This window comes from Eretmochelys imbricata, chromosome 2 (assembly GCF_965152235.1).
Source record: "Eretmochelys imbricata isolate rEreImb1 chromosome 2, rEreImb1.hap1, whole genome shotgun sequence".
In the NCBI taxonomy this organism is placed as follows: domain Eukaryota; kingdom Metazoa; phylum Chordata; order Testudines; family Cheloniidae; genus Eretmochelys; species Eretmochelys imbricata.
The window spans coordinates 76,087,215-76,107,586 of record NC_135573.1 but is presented as its reverse complement, the minus strand read 5'-3'; the positions used below and the strand labels follow the sequence as shown (position 1 = coordinate 76,107,586).

At 40.5% G+C, this 20,372-nt stretch overlaps 1 protein-coding gene across 2 annotated transcripts in view; it reads right to left on the bottom strand.

Annotated features, from left to right (window-relative positions):
* The window catches only part of GAREM1 (GRB2 associated regulator of MAPK1 subtype 1), a 124,280-nt gene that overhangs the window by 30,725 nt on the left and 73,183 nt on the right, over positions 1–20,372 (bottom strand). The window lies entirely within an intron of this gene.

Sequence of the window (20,372 nt, the reverse complement as noted above, 5' to 3'; positions counted from 1 at the left end):
CTATGATGCTTGGTCAGTTTCATCTGATTATTAATAGTTAAGCAACAACAGAAGAGATTGCAAAAGTGTCTTCATAAGCTTTCAAATGAAAAGTTACCAAGTTTCACTAACCCAGAATTACAAGAATGTGTGGGAAGTGAAGTCAAATTAAAAAGGAATCTTATCAGATGCTCTCTCTAGAACTGGCAAGTAACTACTAGTGCTTCTACATGTGTACACTTATACCTTACAGCTTCTGTGTAGAAAGCTCTTAGAATACTTTGATTTATAGAAAACACAAAAAACCCTTGTGCCACAAAGAAACCAAAAATAGTGCTGAAATTTTTAAAGTATCATTAGACTGCAGTACAGAAGTTAAACTAAAACCAATCTCCTTACACCATATTTTGGTAACAGTAGTGTACTGGTTGAATGCTTTCCACATGACAGTTTACAATCAGAAACAATGTTTCAAATAATTTGTTAGAGCTAGCTCCATTTAATCCATTATTAAAAATGTGTACCTTTAAACACACACACACACACGACTATTTAAAACTCTGTGGAAGATAAAGTATTCCCCTTCTAAAGTAAATAAATTATGAAATGTTGGAAATAAGTGTTCCCTACTAACTTTACCTTGCACCACGAGACAGACATTTTAATTTGATTATTTTCTAAATGTCACAGAAGACAAATCTCTGCCTAGACCCTAATACTGTGGCCACATTCACGATTTTGGAAGGAACGTTTATACAATTCTGAATAGTCACCTCATTTACTGCATTTCTTTTTATGCGATATGAATGCACAATTTGAAAGTAAACTTTTGCTAAAAGAGCAGTAGCTAAAACTGGGACAGACACTACAAACATTCTCCGTATATTAGTGAGATTAATTTAATTTAATCAGTGGAGTGATTCTCCCCCACTTTTGAAAAATATTGATATTAGTATCCTACAGGATATTCCCCATCAAAAACACAGTGAAACGTGTCTCAAGCAATGACTCCAGACAGAAAAATTGGTTGTTTAGATTTTAAATAGCTAAAAAGGTGCCTGTCCACGGCTACAGGCACCCTAACACACCATTAACAAATACAATTCGATCTCTGAAGCACCAAAATGATCAATTAAACAAGAACTCAGCCAGCCAACCACCTAAAAAACTGTCTCCTGCCCCTTCATCTAGGAAAATACCCTCTGCCCTCTCCAAAAACCTTATTGGACAGATGTCTTTTGGGGCATGCCAGAAGGTCCCCAAATTTTGACTGCTTTGAACCAAGGGGGGCAGGGGAAGCAAATCTCACTGTCCAAGAGCCCTGACAGCAGCCCCCTCTCTTTTATAACCAGGAGGATCCTCTCCAAGTGTCCCATCTGACTACAACCCCCGCTGACAAATGGAGGATTAATCTTCTAATAAGGGTAGAACAGCAGTGTTTAAGGCTACTTTGGGTGGACTCATAAGGTAGGAGTTTGCCCTTCTTGTACAGATTTCATGGTAGTTTTAAGGTATGATAGGCAGGGCTAGTAGCATTGCCTCTTAAAGTTCCCTGACATTTCCCACCACAATAATACCCTGTTTTCAGTTGTTTATAAAGCTTTGCCAAACTAACTATTTGGGCTGAACTTTTCATGATGGTTGCTTGGAAAATTTCAACGAAAACAACCCAGCTGTTTCCAAGAATGAGGCAAGGGACAAATAAGTTATTTTGCCCGTGCTAAAAAATTCTGGCAACCTTTTATTTGAGAAACTCTAGCCCTCCCCCGCCCTATTATTTTGAAGCAAGGCCAAGTTATAAGCCTTTGAAGAGTCACAGTTCGCACATGATCAGTAGAGACTTGCTAGAGCTTAACAGAGACTCTCCTCACTGAGCATGCTCCAGCCCAGGGCTGAGCTAGATTTTACCTACAACTGCAGCTTTAAGCTGCTGTGGGCCAGGCCAGGTCTGGATCCAGGCACTGGAACTAAAAGTTGGGAGACTCTCACTCCTGTGCTCTCAATGCCTCCCTTACCTGAGCAACCTTAATTCAGCCCCTTACACATATCCACTACAATACAGTCTTTAATTACATGATTATGTACTCTTCATGTATACTAGGTATTAGGGCTGTCAAGGGATTTAAAAAATTAATCCCAATTAAATCACGGTGTTAGTAATAGAATACAATTTATTTAAATTTGTTTTGATGTTTTCTACATTTTCAAATATAGTGATTTCAATTACCACACACACTACAAAGTGTACAGTGCTCATTTTATATTTATTATAAATATTTGCACTGTAAAAAAAATCAAAAGAAATAGTATTTTTCAATTCACCTAATACAAGTACTGTAGTGCAATCTCTGTTGTAAAAGTGTAACTTACAAATGTAGAATTATGTACAAAAAATAACTTAAAAAAACCCAACAGTGTAAAACTTTAGAGCCTACAAGTCTACTCAGTCCTACTTCTTGTTCAGCCAATCGCTTAGACAAACAAGCTTATTTACATTTGTAGGAGATAATGCTGCCCACTTCTTGTTTACAATGTCACCTGAAAGGGAGAACAGGCGTTTGCATGGCACTGTTGTAGCTGGTCGCAAGATATTTACGTGCCAGATGCGCTAAAGAGTCATATGTTCCTTCATGCTTAAACCACCATTCCAGAGGACATGCATCCATGCTGATAATGAGTTCCTCTCGATAACGATCCAAAGCAGTGCGAACCAACGCATGTTCATTTTCATCATCTGAGTCAGATGCCATCAGCAGAAGGTTGATTTTCTTTTTTGGTAGTTCGGGTTCTGTAGTTTTGACATTGGAGTGTTTCTCTTTTAAGACTTCTGAAAGCATGTTCCACACCTCATCCCTCTCAGATTTTGGAAGGCACTTCCGATTCTTAAACCTTGGGTCCAGTGCTGTAGCTATTTTTATATCTCACATTGGTACCTTCTTTGAATTATGTCAAATCTGCAGTGAAAGTGTTCTTAAAATGAACAACATGTGCTTGGTCATCATCGGAGACTGCTATAATTCACTTTCAGGTGACACTGTAAATAAGAAGCAGGCAGCATTATCTCCCATAAATGTAAACAAACTTGTTTCTCTTAGTGATTGGCTGAACAAGAAGTAGGACTAAGTGGACTTGTAGGCTCTAAATTTTTACATTGTTTTGTTTTTGAGTGCAGTTATGTAGCAAAAAAAATTTACACTTGTAATTTGCGCTTTCACGATAAAGAGATTGCACTATGGTACTTTTATGAGGTGAATTGAAAAATACTATCTATTTTGTAATAAAAAATAATATAAAGTGAGCACTGTTCCCTTTGTATTCTGTGTTGTAATTGAAATCAATATTTTTGAAAATGTAGAAAAACATCCAAAAATATTTAATAAATTTTCAACTGGTATTCTATTGTTTAACAGTGCAATTAAAACAGCAATTAATTTTTTAATTGCAATTAATTTTGAGTTAATTGCATGAATTAACCGACAGCCCTACTAGGCATACTTGTCCTGCCTCAATGCAGGGGACTGGACTAGATGACTTCTTGAGCTCCCTTCCAGTGCTACATTTCTATGATTCTGTTTTTTCCACAGGACCATTGCCTTTTCAGTATATAGAATGAATCAGCTCTGGGAATCAATCAGTGTTTTATAGTGAAGGAGACTTTTCTGTAGGACCCCTGGTTCATTTGTTGCAGAAGTTGGAAAGTGTGTAGTGAATGAGGTCTCAGAGTTAGAGAGAAAGAGTGAGTGAGTGAGGTAATATCTTTTATTGGACCAACTTTTCAGAATTAAGGCACTTGAATGCTGCTCTAGAGAACTGGATTCTATCCCTGCCTCTGGCACAAAGTTCTTATGTGACGCTGAACAAGTCACTTGAACATGCAAGTAACCTGTACAAAGTTTGGTTTCTCCTTTTCTGCATGCCCCACTTGAGACTGAGGGTCTGATTTGCAGAAATGCTGAGCACTCATGGCTGCAACTGAAGTCAGTGGGAACTGTGCTTTGAACATATCAAGTGCTGTATAATGCTACATACTCGGAAAAAAAAAAATCAGGTCCTACCTGTCCCAAATAGGGTGCCCAAAATAAATAGCTGCTTTTGATCTTAATCACTCTGTTCCTCAGCTTCCTATTGTAAAATGGGAACAATAATACCCACCTCATCTCACAGGCTGGTTGTGAAGATAAATTAATGTTTATGAAGCACTTGGATAATATAGTGATGAGAACCATAGAAAAGCCCATGAGGAAATTAATAATTCTGTCTTCGGAGCAGAGTTTGAACTGCATACAGTAAAGCCTGAGGCCACATGCTGAACAAGGAGAAAAAACAAAATGTGGAACAGCTGCTCATTAAGCGAGCATTGTACACTGTGCATTGAATGAGGCAGTGGCCTGTGGGGAAAAAAGTAGTGTATACTCATGTAACTAAAAGACTATCATAACCCATATGCACAAGGGGGCAGAATTAAGGTTGTACCGGCAACTTGACTTTGCAACTTTAATGATGTTCTTTTAACACACACACACACACACACACACACACACACACACAAAAAACATACACACACACTCGGGGCATTTTGGAACAAATGTATTTGTAAGTTACTTATCTCTTAAGTGAACACAAAAGACTTAGTTTTAAAACAAAAACAAACAAACAAAATGCATGCAGAGTGTAGCAAAACACTACTACTTTTGAGAGAAGGTAAATTTAACCAGAAAACGTTACAAAATTAACAGAAGGTTGAACCGCAATCACAACATGACTTATCTTCATTCTATTTAGGTATTTGATAACGAAGTATTGTCAGGAATCAAAAATAACATATGCTTTCAGAGGAGTGCACCTGCAACTCTCATATCATGGGATGTTTTAATATTAGCACAAATCAATTGGTAAAAATCTATTAAAGGGTTTTTCTTGTTAATCAATGGAATGAAACCAATACAAGTTTCACCCAGAGCATGGTCTCTGATGCAGGAAAAGAAAGATAGTGTATTAAAGCTGTATTGCACTTTTAATATGCCCTCTAAATAGGTGGAGAAATGAGATTATTTCCATGCAAAGGTGCTTGTAATGAAAATGGCAAATGCAACAGAGATCAAAAAGATGAGCTTAGAAACATGAAATAACAAGGAAAAAACAAAAACAAAAGAACCCCTAGAGCAGCAGCCCTTCCTTTAGAAAGTGTCAAATTGGCTAGTATTGGGATAATCTGTAGACCTCTGGCTACAAAGTTAAAGCAATAATTGACATAGAAGATCAGCATTTTCCTCTAAAAGTTATGGGATCCACTTTCCTGTTAAAAAAAAAAAAGTCCAGTCCAGTCCCCCTTAAACAGTTCCAAACAAAACCCAGAACAGAAGAACAAGGGTGCAATGAGACTATTGATTTTGTTTCTTACTGTAATAATTCTTTTCACTTATTATAATTACTGTTTTACCATACTTTACTTTTAAAAATCCCTGTTCAAATACAAAAATTGATTAAAAACATACTAATTCCCAGAGACAATGTAAGAGTTAATACAAACACAAAAGCAGATGTGAAATCAATTTGTTAAATCAGTACAGAAATTCTGCAACAGACCATTCTGTGTAAAGGGGTTTTGTGCCACCATACAGAAAGGGTGGAGGTTGCAGAAACATCTGTTCAGATGTGTTACTTGTCAAATCCTTCTCTAAAGAAAAAGTTGTATTGTCTTTCAGAAGCTTTGATTATTTAGTAAAATCTCAAAGTGAGTTATTCCATCTGCAGGACCCAGTGCTGTTCAGGAATTAATAGACAATACATTGGGATAGCAAGATTGAGAAGCAGAGGTTTACATTTCACACTATGCTGAGTGTTGACAACGTATTCAGCATTTTGCAGAATCACAGTCATGGCCTACAATGTTCAGAATCTTTATCTATTTGACAAAATTCCACCATTTTGGGAAAGACTGTTGATTTTGCCAACATTCCCCATAAGAATTCTACTTCCTTGGACTCTGGGAACACTTTTGCTTTTCTTTTTGAGCAGAATGACTTTAGCTAGAATTGAGCAGAGATTTTAAAAGACATAGTCAAAGGAGTAAGAAAGATGTGAATGGCCAAAATAATGAATTTCAAATTCAGGTGGCTTGGGAAAGAGAGGAGGAGGTAGAGAAGGAGGGACAGCTTATTAGGAGTGCAATGGAATGCAATATTTCAGTTTGAAAGGCCACCTCAGCACTTCTGCTTCTCTTATGGATGGGGGTATTGTATATGCTTCTGTTGACATGTGCACGTAACTCCCATTAGCGTTGCATGTGCACACAAGGACAAGAGAGTAACCCCATCGTTTGACATGGAGATAGATTTGTCTCACCAGGGAAGTCTCAGCTTATTTGATCAATCTTCACTCTGTCAGTTAGTTCATAGAGTGGAGTTATCTTACACCACAGACATGGCAGAGCGCTGAGGGGGGGAAATTGGAAGCCAGAAAAATATGGTATTAAAATAACCTGGATATAAATCTTAACCCATACTAACATGCAGGTAATTTTTCTTCCTTTTGTAGAATTATGTATGTGGCACTCAAGTATTGTATTTCATTTTATGAAGTATTGGGGTGATAATTTTTGCAATTACATACACCCAAAGCATCATTTTTAGGGGAAAACCCCCCCAACAATCATAAATACTGATGCAGCTATAATTTGAATAGTTCCAGCAGCATGCCAGGTACTTTAAGAATAAGTATAATGTTATGATATCTGCCCCCAAAAACTTACCATCTAGACAATCAGCCTGCAAAGGAAGGGTTTGGGGGACATGCAGCAGTAGTGACAATAAACAGGAAACTACATGTCTTGCGCTCTTGTTTGCTTCCCTTCTTTCAGTTTGCTGAAATTTAGAGTTTATTTTTTTCAGTCATTTATTCATTGGTTTAAAGTTTTTTGCAGAAAGATTAGAGGGCACTAAGAGTTACAGTCATTTTGAAACAAGAGACTTCTTGGAATCTGTCTTTAGAAGGAGAGAGTGAAGATATGGTAGACACAGTAAAGGAAGGAATTCCAGATACACTTATGGGGCACATCTATTTTTTATATGGACTGTACAAACACTATTAAATCCTCAACAGCTCTGCGAACTAGTAAAATATTGCATTGTTATATACAGTATTTGTATTCATCACATTTTTAAAGAAAGGGATACCCATCCCCCCAACACACATGCAATTTTGGGAACAAAATGAAAATTAACTGGGAAAAAGGCATGTTTAAGTAAACATAAAATTGTAATTAGAATCTGCGATGTGCACCTGAGCTGAATTTACAGTACCATAAAACACAGAACAGGGCAAGGCACAATAGCACATTCAACAACCTAGTAATTGATTGTGTAGTACCCTGCGCACAGTGGAAGGGAACAGACCTGTGGAAAGGAACAGGAATAGTTTTACTTCTTGGAAGGATTTTTGAAGTTTTGGGGGCCTTCAAACACCACAATTTATTTCTGCTTTATATCACTGTGATAGGAGTCCTGCTTTGCTGTCATCCATTCAGCCAAGAAAAAGACTGAGCCACACACCATCATTCAGTTGGAGATGGTCACAGGACTTCACCTTTACATTGTACTGTTCAAGAGATCAGGAAAGGGAATCAAAACAGGGTCTTCCACGAGGCAATACAATCAAAGGCTACCTGCATTGTTCTGGATTTTTAATTACACTCTATAATCATGCACTGGCAAAGAAAAGGGGGCAATACAGTCTGCTACATCTTTTCTATCTCCAATTTCTATGATTCTAAAGGTGTAGATACTAGCACCATAACACCAATCAGTACAAGTGTGCCAATGGCACTTTAATCACATTTCACCAAGATTTAACCCAAGACGCTGAATTTGTAGGTGACTTAAAATGGACATATGAGTATGTAGAGGACTTAAAATGGCAAACCAAAACATCCTCTGTTTTATAGGTTAGAGTCACAACTACTAGGTTACCACAATAAATAAATTATATGATTTACAGAAATCATGTGACTAACTGCAGTATATGGCAAGGGCATTAACTACGAGTATGTCTATGTTTAAAACATTACTGCACGGTTATCACACTTCAGTGTAGACACCTACTACAGCAATGGGGTGTGTGTGTGGGGGAAGGGGGTCTCCTGTCACTGTAGGTAATCCACCTCCCCTAAGGGCAGAAGCTAAGCTGATGGAAGAATTCTTCCATTGACCTAGTTCTGTCTACACTGGTGGTTAGGTAGGCTTAACTATGTCTCTCAGGGGGTGTGGATTTTTCACATCCCTGAGACACGCAACTATGCTGATGCAACTTTTGAGTGTACAACAATCCTAAGTTTAACCCATCTTCCTAGATATTATCAACCTCATTCATAATTAACAACACCATTTTACGTGTCTTGTGTGTTGCTTAAAAGGTATTAAGAGCATTACATGAGCAGCTTTCAATTTCCTAAATATCAGTTCACATGTCGTAACAATGGGCAGCCATTAAGTGAATCTGTTGTAATGTCTGACTTTCTTGATTATTCATAGATTCATAGATTCATAGATATTTAGGTCAGAAGGGACCATTATGATCATCTAGTCTGACCTCCTGCACAACGCAGGCCACAGAATTTCACCCACCACTCCTACAAAAAAAACCTCACACCTATATCTGTGCTATTGAAGTCCTCAAATTGTAGTTTAAAGACCTCAAGGAGCAGAGAATCCTCCAGCAAGTGACCCGTGCCCCATGCTACAGAGGAAGGCGAAAAACCTCCAGGGCCTCTTCCAATCTGCCCTGGAGGAAAATTCCTTCCCGACCCCAAATATGGCGATCAGCTAAACCCTGAGCATATGGGCAAGATTCATCAGCCAGATACTACAGAAAATTCTTTCCCAGGTAACTTGGATCTTACCCCATCTAAAACCCATCACAGGCCATTGGGCCTATTTACCATGAATATTTAATTACCAAAACCATGTTATCCCATCATACCATCTCCTCCATAAACTTATCGAGTTTAATCTTAAAGCAAGATAGATCTTTTGCCCCCACTACTTCCCTCGGAAGGCTATTCCAAAACTTCACTCCTCTGATGGTTAGAAACCTTCGTCTAATTTCTAATCTAAATTTCCTAGTGGCCAGTTTATATCCATTTGTTCTTGTGTCCACATTGGTACTGAGTTTAAATAATTCCTCTCCCTCTCTGGTATTTATCCCTCTGATATATTTATAGAGAGCAATCATATCTCCCCTCAGCCTTCTTTTAGTTAGGCTAAACAAGCCAAGCTCCCTGAGTCTCCTTTCATAAGACAAGTTTTCCATTCCTCGGATCATCCTAGTAGCCCTTCTCTGTACCTGTTCCAGTTTGAATTCATCCTTCTTAAACATGGGAGACCAGAACTGCACACAGTACTCCAGGTGAGGTCTCACCAGTGCCTTATATAACGGTACTAAAACCTCCTTATCCCTACTGGAAATACCTCTCCTGATGCATCCCAAGACGACATTAGCTTTTTTCACAGCCATATCACATTGGCAGCTCATAGTCATCCTATGATCAACCAATACTCCAAGGTCCTTTTCCTCCTCTGTTACTTCTAGTTGATGCGTCCCTAGCTTATAACTAAAATTCTTGTTATTAATCCCTAAATGCATGACCTTACACTTCTCACTATTAAATTTCATCCTATTCCTATTACTCCAGTTTACAAGGTCATCCAGATCCTCCTGTAGGGTATCCCTGTCCTTCTCTAAATTAGCAATACCTCCCAGCTTTGTATCATCTGCAAACTTTATTAGCACACTCCCACTTTTTGTGCCCAGGTCAGTAATAAAAAGATTAAATAAGATTGGTCCCAAAACCGATCCCTGAGGAACTCCACTGGTAACCTCCCTCCAACTTGACAGTTCACCTTTCAGTAGGACCCGTTGTAGTCTCCCCTTTAACCAATTCCCTATCCACCTTTCAATATTCCTATTGATGCCCATCTTATCCAATTTAACTAATAATTCCCCATGTGGCACCGTATCAAACGCCTTACTAAAATCTAAGTAAATTAGATCCACTGCGTTTCCTTTATCTAAAAAATCTGTTACTTTCTCAAAGAAGGAGATCAGGTTGGTTTGGCACGATCTACCTTTTGTAAAACCATGTTGTATTTTGTCCCATTTACCATTGACTTCAATGTCCTTAACTACCTTCTCCTTCAAAATTTTTTCCAAGACCTTGCATACTACAGATGTCAAACTAACAGGCCTATAATTACTTGGATCACTTTTTTTCCCTTTCTTAAAAATAGGAACTATGTTAGCAATCCTCCAATCATACGGTACAACCCCTGAGTTTACAGATTCATTAAAAATTCTTGCTAATGGGCTTGCAATTTCTTGTGCCAATTCTTTTAATATTCTTGGATGAAGATTATCTGGGCCCCCCGATTTAGTCCCATTAAGCTGTTTGAGTTTCGCTTCTACCTCAGATATGGTGATGTCTACCTCCATATCCTCATTCCCATTTATCATGCTACCATTATCCCTAAGATCCTCTTTAGTCTTATTAAAGACTGAGGCAAAGTATTTGTTTAGATATTGGGCCATGCCTAGATTATCCTTGACCTCCACTCCATCCTCAGTTTTTAGCGGTCCCACTTCTTCTTTCTTTGTTTTCTTCCTATTTATATGACTATAGAACCTTTTACTATTGGTTTTAATTCCCTTTGCAAGGTCCAACTCTACTTGACTTTTAGCCTGTCTCACTTTATCCCTACATATTCTGACCTCAATAAGGTAGCTTGCCTTACTGATCCCTCCCTTCTTCCACTCCCTATATGCTTTCTGCTTTTTCTTAATTACCTCTCTAAGATGCTTGCTCATCCAGCTTGGTCTACAACTCCTGCCTATGAATTTTTTCCCCTTTCTTGGGATGCAGGCTTCCGATAGCTTCTGCAGCTTTAATTTAAAATAATCCCAGGCCTCCTCTACCTTTAAACCCATAAACCCATTAGCCATAGCCTGTATCAAACTGTTGAGCAGCAAGCTTACAAATACATACCCACATTAATAGTGGAACCTACAGGATGATAGTAAAATCCACCATACTGTAGTATCATATAGGGAGAGGGACATGTTAAAGAAAATGCAAGAGAAGTCCTCTAGAAGCTCACACCAAACAAGATTTGAAATCAGGTAACAGCAAAGATAAAGAAGCTACACATAGGTGGCTCATGCACCAGGCTTTTTTCCTATGGAGAAGGGGCACGAAAGAGAGACTGCTGGAGGCCTGCTCAGTCTCTGTCAGTGTTAAAGAGGGGAGAGATCACCAGTAGCTTGTGGTCACCAGATCCACTCCACTGGTAACAGGGATCCTGGGGAGCCTCCCTGCAGTCTGTGTCCTGCCACTAGGAGGAAGGGGGGATTTTTGAGGCGGCATTGCCAATTTGTTCCTCATTTGGCTCCAGCTACTACCAAAATATACTGGACAGCACATGAAAGGTTGGGATGAAAGTGGCAGGGAGGCAAAGGGAAAGACGACAATGCTTTTAAAATTTCAGTATTTCCGCAATGAACCTAGATACTATTTCTGTTTGCATACTAGCTCCCTGATTCAAAGCTTAAAACCCACCAAAATATGAGTCCTTGGAGTGGGAAGAATGCAGCTGCCTATAAATGTAGTTACAATTAGAGAAGTGACTCGGTAAAATGATGGAACTAAGTGTAAATAAACTGCTTAATTTACGGACAATAGCAAGTTATAACTACTGTCTGCCCCAGAGAGCTGACAGCTCTAGAACATTTATAAACAACAGACATTATGCCTTGTGCATCTAGGCTGCCAGCAACAGCAAGTTGAGAATCCAAAACCCTTCCTGCTGGTGCTGTTTTATAGAGACCAAAAAAAATAAAAAGGATTGATTTCTAGGCACTGGGTTGAGCCTGCAGTGCCAGCACTTAGACAAAATCTAATCTAGACTAGAAAAACTGAGCAAATTTGATTGAAGTTATATCAAATGAACAAAGACCAAAAGGATGTTTTTACATGGGTGCTTTCCAAACCATAACCAAGTTTTGAGATTATTTTCAGCATTTGCTCTCCAATAGCTGATTTTCTGCTGCAAATTTCTGTGTGGGATATTAAATTAAAATAGCTCAACAGCAACAAAAGTAGCGCACACGCTATTGAATCAGCTGTAATCTGCCTCCAGATGTATTCTTAACTATTCACCTTGTGACCAACTGTAAGCGGTCTACAACAGTTTCAGGGGACATTTGCAAAAAAACAAAAAGGGCGGGGGGGGGGGGGTGTCTAAAGCCAGGTGAAAATTTAATTCAGTCACAAGAAAAAATTAGTTTTGATAATCTCAACCTAATTCCTGGTGGACATTTGTCAATCACACAAAACCACCACAGTTTCAGGCAAACTGACTCGAACACCCAGGATTAGAATAGCAGACCTATTATAGGTTAGGGTTTAGGTGTACTGGCAATTTTTTCAAAATTTTATCATAAATTCCCTACATAACGCCTTGCTTAAATCAGGTATATTATGTCCTCACCTTCATGTGCTCCATATATATTTGGCCTAAAGAAAACAGTCACTATTTTGATGTTCCTGGTACACCTATTTATTTAAATTCCCTACTTAAATTAGAATAAAATTTCATTTCCGACCAAAATTTGTGACTACTCACGCATGTGAAAAAAATTGATGGTTATCTATCTAGTTCCTTCTGGACAGATGTCCATAACAAATATGGTACCACTGGTTAGGGTTGCCAACTTTCTACTCACACAAAACCGAACACCCTTCCCCAGCCACTCCTCTAAGACCCTGCCCCCCCTCCGAGCCCAGGCCTCTGCTCACTCCATCCCCCCTTCTTCTGTCACTCGCTCTCCCCACCCTCACTCACTCATTTTCCCAGGGCTGGCTCAGGGGGGGTGGGGTGCGGGTGTGTGTGTGTGAGGGCTTCGGCTCGGGGTGAGGGCTCTGGGGTGGGACCAGAAATGAGGAGTTCAGGGTGCAGGAGGGGGCTCTGTGCTGAGGCAGTGAGTTGGGATATGGGAGGGGATAAAGGCTCCATCTGGAGGTGCGGGCTCTGATGTGGGGCCAGGGATGAGGAGTTTGAGGTGCAGGAAGGGGCTCCAGGCTCGGGGGTGGAGCCAAGGGGTTGGGAGTATAGGAGTGGGCTCCAGGCTGGGGCAGGGGGTTGAGATGTGGGAGGAAGTATGGGCTTTGGGCTAGCAGTGCAGGTTCCAGGGTGGGGCCAGAAATGAGGGGTTCTGGGTGTGGGAGGGGGCTCTGGATAGGGTGACCAGATAGCAAGTGTGAAAAACCAGGATGGGGGGGAGGGGAGGGAATAGGTGCCTATATAAGAGAAAGCCCCAAATATCGGGACTGTCCCTATAAAATCGGGACATCTGGTCACCCTCGCTCTGGGGTGGGGCTGGGACAGAGTGGTTCGGAGGGCAGGAGTGGGAATCAGGGCTGGGGTAGAGGTCAGGAGTACAGTCTGCGGGCAGGGCTTACCTCAAGCAGCTCCTGGAAGCAGCGGCATATCCCCTCTTCGGCTCCCATGCAGAGGAGTGGCCAGGCGGCTCTGCGCGCTACTCCATCCACAGGCACCACCTCTGCAGCTCCCATTGGCCATGGTTCCTGGCCAATGGGAGCTGCAAAGTCGGTGCTTTGGGCGGAGGCAGCGTGCGGAGCCCCCGGCTGCTCCTACACATAGAGCCATGGAAGGCAGGGAGCCTGCCTTAGCCCAACTGACTGGACTTTTATCGGCCTGGTCAGCAGTGCTGACCAGAGCTGCCAGGATCCCTTTTCAACCTGGCAATACTACCACTGGTTCATAACTGAAGCTGCAAATTATGCCAAAGGACTGAATGGGCACAGATTTCCATTATCACTCACCTCTAGAAGTTGTCTTTCCACAATCGATTATTAGAGGGTCATCACAGGAAAGCCTGGACTGCCACTCCCCTCTCCTCCCCCTGTACCACCACCACCAGAAATGCAACTGTGGAGTTCTACTGCTGTCAAGGTGGCCTGTTCCCTGGGCACTAAAGTCAAAACTTTATTTTTTGCTAGGAGCAGAATATTTCAAAATGTGCCAAATGTAGATTTACTATTTACAGAGAGTCTATATTCACTGAAGAAGGGGAATGGAAGCTTTGTAGTGGTAAACAGTTTTGACAGGATATTATCAGATTGTCTGATGAAGCCCTATTTAAAATTTCTACAAATGTGGTTGTAAAAGTGAATCAGACTTAGCACCTACTTACCAGTTGCACTGAATAAGCTAAGTTAGGAAGCTTCTTCTGATATACACTAAGCAGCATTAAAGGCCAAATTCTTGTCCCGATGATGTCAATGGCAAAACTCCTCTTGACTTAAAGAAAATGTTGCTTTTAGATTGAAGACCTGAATTTAGAACGCAGATTATTCACTCTACGGGCCAACTCATTATCCTAATGAAGTCAATGGGAGCTTTGCAGTTCATTAACTACAGTATTTAGTTGGGTTAAGCCTGCTCTAACTTCTAGCACTTTGTTTGGTTGACTAAAAAACAATGAACAGCTCCAATACTAGGGAAGAGAGGTGGTATATAGAGTAAATGGAAAAGAGGAGATTTTTGTGCAAATTAAAGACTTCAGTGCTTCTGAAAATAAAAATGATTTGTGGGTTTACACCAGAGACAGTTAAACAGCACGTATTCAGATGTAGTAGCCATTTAAAAATACAGATTCAGTGCAACAAGACTGGCCTTTCCATTCAGGCTTAGACACATTGTTTAGCTCTTGATAAGTCTTTTTAGTCAAAACTCAGACGAGCCTAGCAAATGCTAAGATAAATGATTTATTTCTCTTCAGAGCATAACAGCTTTTACTCTAAAAGAGGTTTTAAGGTTCATGCTTCCCAATGGTCGGCACATTAGTACCATGCTAGAAATAGCAAGCTCGACTTTTCTTTTGGGCACAAGATTCCTTCCCCCCCCATACCCCTTTTCTTTTTATTCTTTTGCTGAGACGGCTTTGCTGGTCCCACATAGTGCCTCCTTTTCAATAGCACAACTTTTGCTTCATTCATTGCAACCTTGCTTGTTGAGCATTCTTTTGTGCCTTTCAGGTTTTGACCCTGTTCCATGTTAAACAGGCTGTGGTGCAAGTGTGGGATGGTGTGTATAGTAAAATATTCCATTTGACAAGGACAGTGCTGTTTCCGGCAGAAACTTTTGATAGGCTAAACAAAACTAAAGAAAAAGTGCATTCAGACAGCAGCAATTTTGAAAATGTCCATAGATCAATTTCATATAAAAAGTGCTTTTGTTTCATGTGCACGAACAGGTTTTTTAATTAACCGAATGGGAGGAACTTTAAAAACCAGAAAATGACTGAATCAGCAGCCATAGTCCTTGGTAGTGCTTTATGCGAGATGGATAACATAACAATGGACAACACAACAAGAACTGCCATACTGGATCAGACCATGGTCAGTGTTGTCCAGTATCATGTCTCTGAAAATGGCCTGTACCAGAGCTTCAGGGGGAGTGTACAGAACAAGGCAATTATGGAGTGATGAGTGATCTACCAGTCTTCTACTCACAGCTTCTGGTAATCAGAGGTTTAGGACTGCCCCAAGCATGGGGTTGTATAACAGACCATCATGGCTTATATCCACTGATGGGCCTATCCTCTATTAATTTATCCAGTTTTTTACCCCAGTTATAATTTTGGCCATCACAACATCCCATGGTAATGAGTTCTAAATTAGCTATGCATTGTGTGAAAAAGTATTTCCTTTCAGTTGTATTAGACCTGCTGCCTATTCATTTCATCAGGTGACCCCTGGTTTTTGCATTGTGTGAAATAACACTTCTCTATTCACCTTTTCCGTACTATTCATGACTTTATAGACCTCTATCATATCCCGTCCTTAGTCTTCTCTTTCCTAAGCTGAACAGCCTTTCAGCGTTTAAGTCTCTCCTTGTATGGAAGCCGTTAATATCGATTGCCCTTCTCTGAACCTTTTTTAAATGAGGTGACTAGAACTGGGCAAGCTGTGGGAGCACCATGGATTTATATAGTGGCGCTATGATATTTTGTCTTATTGTCTATCCTGCCATACCGTTAGCCTTTTTGACAGCAGCTGCACATTGCGGCTGGGCTGTAAGTCTGCTCAGCATTGGAGAGCAATTATAGTTGCCTTTCTTGGAGGGCAATTACAGCTGAAAGCATGGTCCAGTATGGTTAGAGACTTCGCTTGGTACCTGGGAGACTGAGGTTTGATTCCCTGCTCCACCACAGATTTCCTGATTGACCGTGGGGGCAAGTCACTTTGTCTCTCTGTGCCTCTGGTCTTCAAACTGTGAATTGGGGAGATTAGTACCTCTCAGGGGCATTATGAGGATAAATTGATTAAGAGTCTGACGTGCTCAGGTGCTACGGTAATGGGGCGATGTAAGTTCCAAAAGACAGAGTTACGTACTGATTTGTAGGTTACCATGGCCAGAATTCAGTCTTATCTGTGGTATCATTGGAGGCCCTTATGCATTGACCTCCTGTGATCTATCCATAAGGGTTGCCTCACCTCTTCCATTTGCAGGCTGTCCCCCACACCATATCCTGGTGCTGTTTTACCTTTGCCTGCTACAAGCTTCTCTGCTTGACTCTCAACTTCTTACCTTGCTTTGTCCCAAATCTCACGATACCTTTTGCAGCTAGATCCCTATAAGTGAGCTCACTTCCAGTTGACATTTCAACTTACTAATTTTCTTGGAAAGGGGTCAGAAAAATATTAAATTTACATCTCAGCAGACCTGTGTTAAAATCAAGTCTGACGTTTTCTACGAACAATACAATGAGACAGGAAAGTCTGCAATATAGTAAGAGGAAAGGCAATCACCGTAACTTGTCCACTTGATGCAAGTTATTCATTTTGTTCACTTTACATAGGAGGATAAACTAAAACCCTGACTTTCAGGGCTCACTAGATGAAATTCAATAGCCTGTGTCAACAGATGGTCCAAGTGGATCACACTGATCCCTTCTGGTCTTATCTATGAAAGCTTGTCTTTCCTATTAATTTTTTGTGTGAGCCAATTCCCCATGGTAGGGTTGTTTCTCTCTGCAAAGCAATTTAGGAGAGAATATAAAAAGCTACCCAGCAAGGGACTGATTGAATCACTAAGGCCTAGTCTACACTGTGTGCAGGGGGAAGAGAAAGAGATCAATCTAAGATATGCAACTGCAGCTATGAGAATAGCGTAGCCGAAGTCGACGTATCTTAGATCAACTTAGAATCACTTACTTCGCATCCTTGTGGCGCGGGATCGACGGCCGCTCCTCCCCCGTCAACTCTGCTTCCGCCTCTCGCCGTGGTGGAGTTCCGGAGTCAACGGCAGAGCAATTGGGGATCCATTTATTGCGTCAACACTAGACATGATAAACTGATCCCCAACAGATGTATCACTACCCACCGATCCGGCGCGTAGTGTAGACATGGCCTAAGAATCTCTCTTGTGACCCCTCTCTAGAAGCAGTACTTCCAAAGCTATACAGCCATGGATTACCCAAATTCACAGACTCAGAAATAGAGATTAACCTTCCTCCTTCTATTATTCAAAAATGGGTTTGGGTTTGGTGTTTTTATTGAAAGGGGAAAAAAATTAAGACAAGTTTTCCTTTCTTCCATACAGTGGAGGTGAGCATATCAATGAACAGGTTAAAATATGATCCTTTAAAGACAGAGGAATATAGCAGAGTAATAAGGGAATATGTTAAACTGAACATAAATCCTTGATAGTAGAAGTTTTATATTAATTAACAGACGTATTGTGCTCTTTATGCCTTATTGCAAGATTACAGCATGGAGCACCAAAGAGCTCTACCCAGGAAGGCCAGATTTTTCAGTTAGTGTCTCGTAAGTAAACAAACCATATGTATACATCAAGTAAAATTACCTATTTTATTTTTTGATGCACAAGACCGGTCTGAAAAACAGTGCCATTTTTTGTCTGAACTATGGTTTTATTCCTTTTTAGTTATCTAGGAATTGAAAGTGTTTCTACAAATCAGAAAGGGGAAATGGTCAAGTGACTTGATTCTAGTTTATCTCCTTGCTACTGTGAAATCTGTCCCTACAGTGTATTTTAATATTTTGCCTTGTCTAGTTTTAAGTATCTTAAACGAATGAGCTTCTATCATTTCTCTCCAGAGACCATTCCACAATCTAATAGATGATGTAGTCCAGAATATTTTTCCTGATAGTTAGCCTAAGTCTTCTTTTCTTCATTTTATTTCATTACTCAATTATAGCCCCTGTGCCCTATTAAGTAATTCCTTTATCATTTTGATGCTTTTGACTGTAAATTCTTGGAGAGTAGTACAAATGTGCTCACAGTCTGCAGTGTAGAGAGGCTGGAAATCAGGAGCAAGATACTTTGTTATAATAGCTTTGTTAAAGAAACTCATGCTTCAGTCTCATGACCAGCCATCAGTTGATCAATTCAAAAAAACGAAAGTCCATTTTAGGTAACTACCTATCATGAGTTTTTGTATGGTATACCCTGATTAGTTCAGTTGTACCAAAGTTTTTTCCTATGGAAAATCATATTGGTAAGAATCTTATTTTCAAGATACCACTTTGTTCTAACATTAAAAAAATATTCAACCAGCATCATTAGTGTCTTCATGCTAGATGAACATGTGTACACCCCTTCTGTATTTTATGTTGTGTTGCCAGAACATCTGCATGTGTTACCAAAAAACTAGAGCACCAAAACAACTTAAAATGCTTCTTGATTTACTGTATGGGATTGGCCAGCTACACCGTGACACACTACATATTAACCTTGCCTGCGCTAATAGTCCTGCACGCAATAACTATGGAACAACTATTCTGATGTTCATTGGCAGTGTGCATCAGCGTATTATACGGATAGACTGAACATGGCTGGGGAGTACTGAAACCCCAGGGATAGAAATGCAGTGTAAAGCAACAATGAATTCATGCAAGTCTTGCTGTTAAATTAGGAGAGAAAAAAAAAAATCAGTCCCGCTTTGGTTAAAGAAAATTTACCTCAGTACAAGTGAGACAGTTTACCAAGACCTGTAGCCACATCCTCTTAATGATTTCCAAGTAATGTTTGCTCATTACGGTAATTAAAATAATAACCTAACCCTTGCAGGGTCAACAGTTTTATAAAAATTAAACTGCTTTATTTAAGCTTCATTCATCATCAACAGTAAAAAGTCATTCTTAAACCAGAATAGATTCTCTCATCACCAGGCTGTTTACAAGATAATACAAGAAACAACTCCCTGGGCTTTCAGACACTCTACTGATTTGTAATACTCAGCAAAGCTGAGAGTAGCCAGGAGCACGTATGTGTCATTCTTAGGATTCATCTGCTCTTCATGGGCTCATTGCCTCCCCTCAGTGCCGGGGTCACGTCTTTGTCCAAGGGAGTGGGAGGGCTAAGCCAGTGTCTGTTCGTTTGTTCTCTACCCTGCACCTCTCCTTATCTTGCGAGTCTGAGTTACTGCCCTGGGAGCTACTGGAGTTCAAAAAGTAGTTCTATAAAAGGGCTTCTGAACCCCTCAGGAGGCATCCCTGCTCCCAAGTCTGATCTGTCCTGTACTTCAGACAGAAAGGGCTGGTAACATTATGTTAAACTGGTGCTGTTGCTTGGTTCACTTCTTAGGGGGGTCAGCACAGCTGACCTTGCTAAAGGCAACCCCTGTGCACTTGGGGCTGAAGGCCCACAGGCTGTTCATGATGCATGTGTGCTACATATCAAAATGTGCCACAGAGCTTCTTTAGGGCTTAGCCTAACGCTCCATGGCAGTTGATTTGCAATCACAGGTGTGACCGCAGCTCAGGTAAACTTATCCATGCTAGCTTTAATTTAGCTACCACAGCTAAGAACAGCACTGACGTTGTGGTGGCACAGGCATCAACACGAGCCCTGAAAGCCCGCCTAGGACCCCAGGTATGTACTCACATTACTAGCTTGGGCTGAAACCCAAGCCGCAGCACCTTCACTGCTATTTCTAGTCACATTACTAGATTAAAGCTAGCACTTTTGTCTACACAAGCTGAAATCACAACTTTGATTGCAGCGTGGACATAGAATCAGGCCTTTAAGACTTTCTTCTCTCCTCTAGCAGCAATCTGCTAGGGACAGTGTTTCTCGGTCATCATCCTTGACATAAAGGGTTTACAAACATCAATGCCCTAACAGCCCCCAACAAGGAATATTTCCTGTCAGCTGCAAGAGGAAATCAAGGGGCTATGCAAAGGTGTTTTATAGCTTTTCTTTACACTGCTCTGTGCATATGAGGCCCCCTGTACTGGGTGTCAGAGCATCCCAAGGACTACTCTAACTTACCCTGGCACCTCGGGGACACAAAGA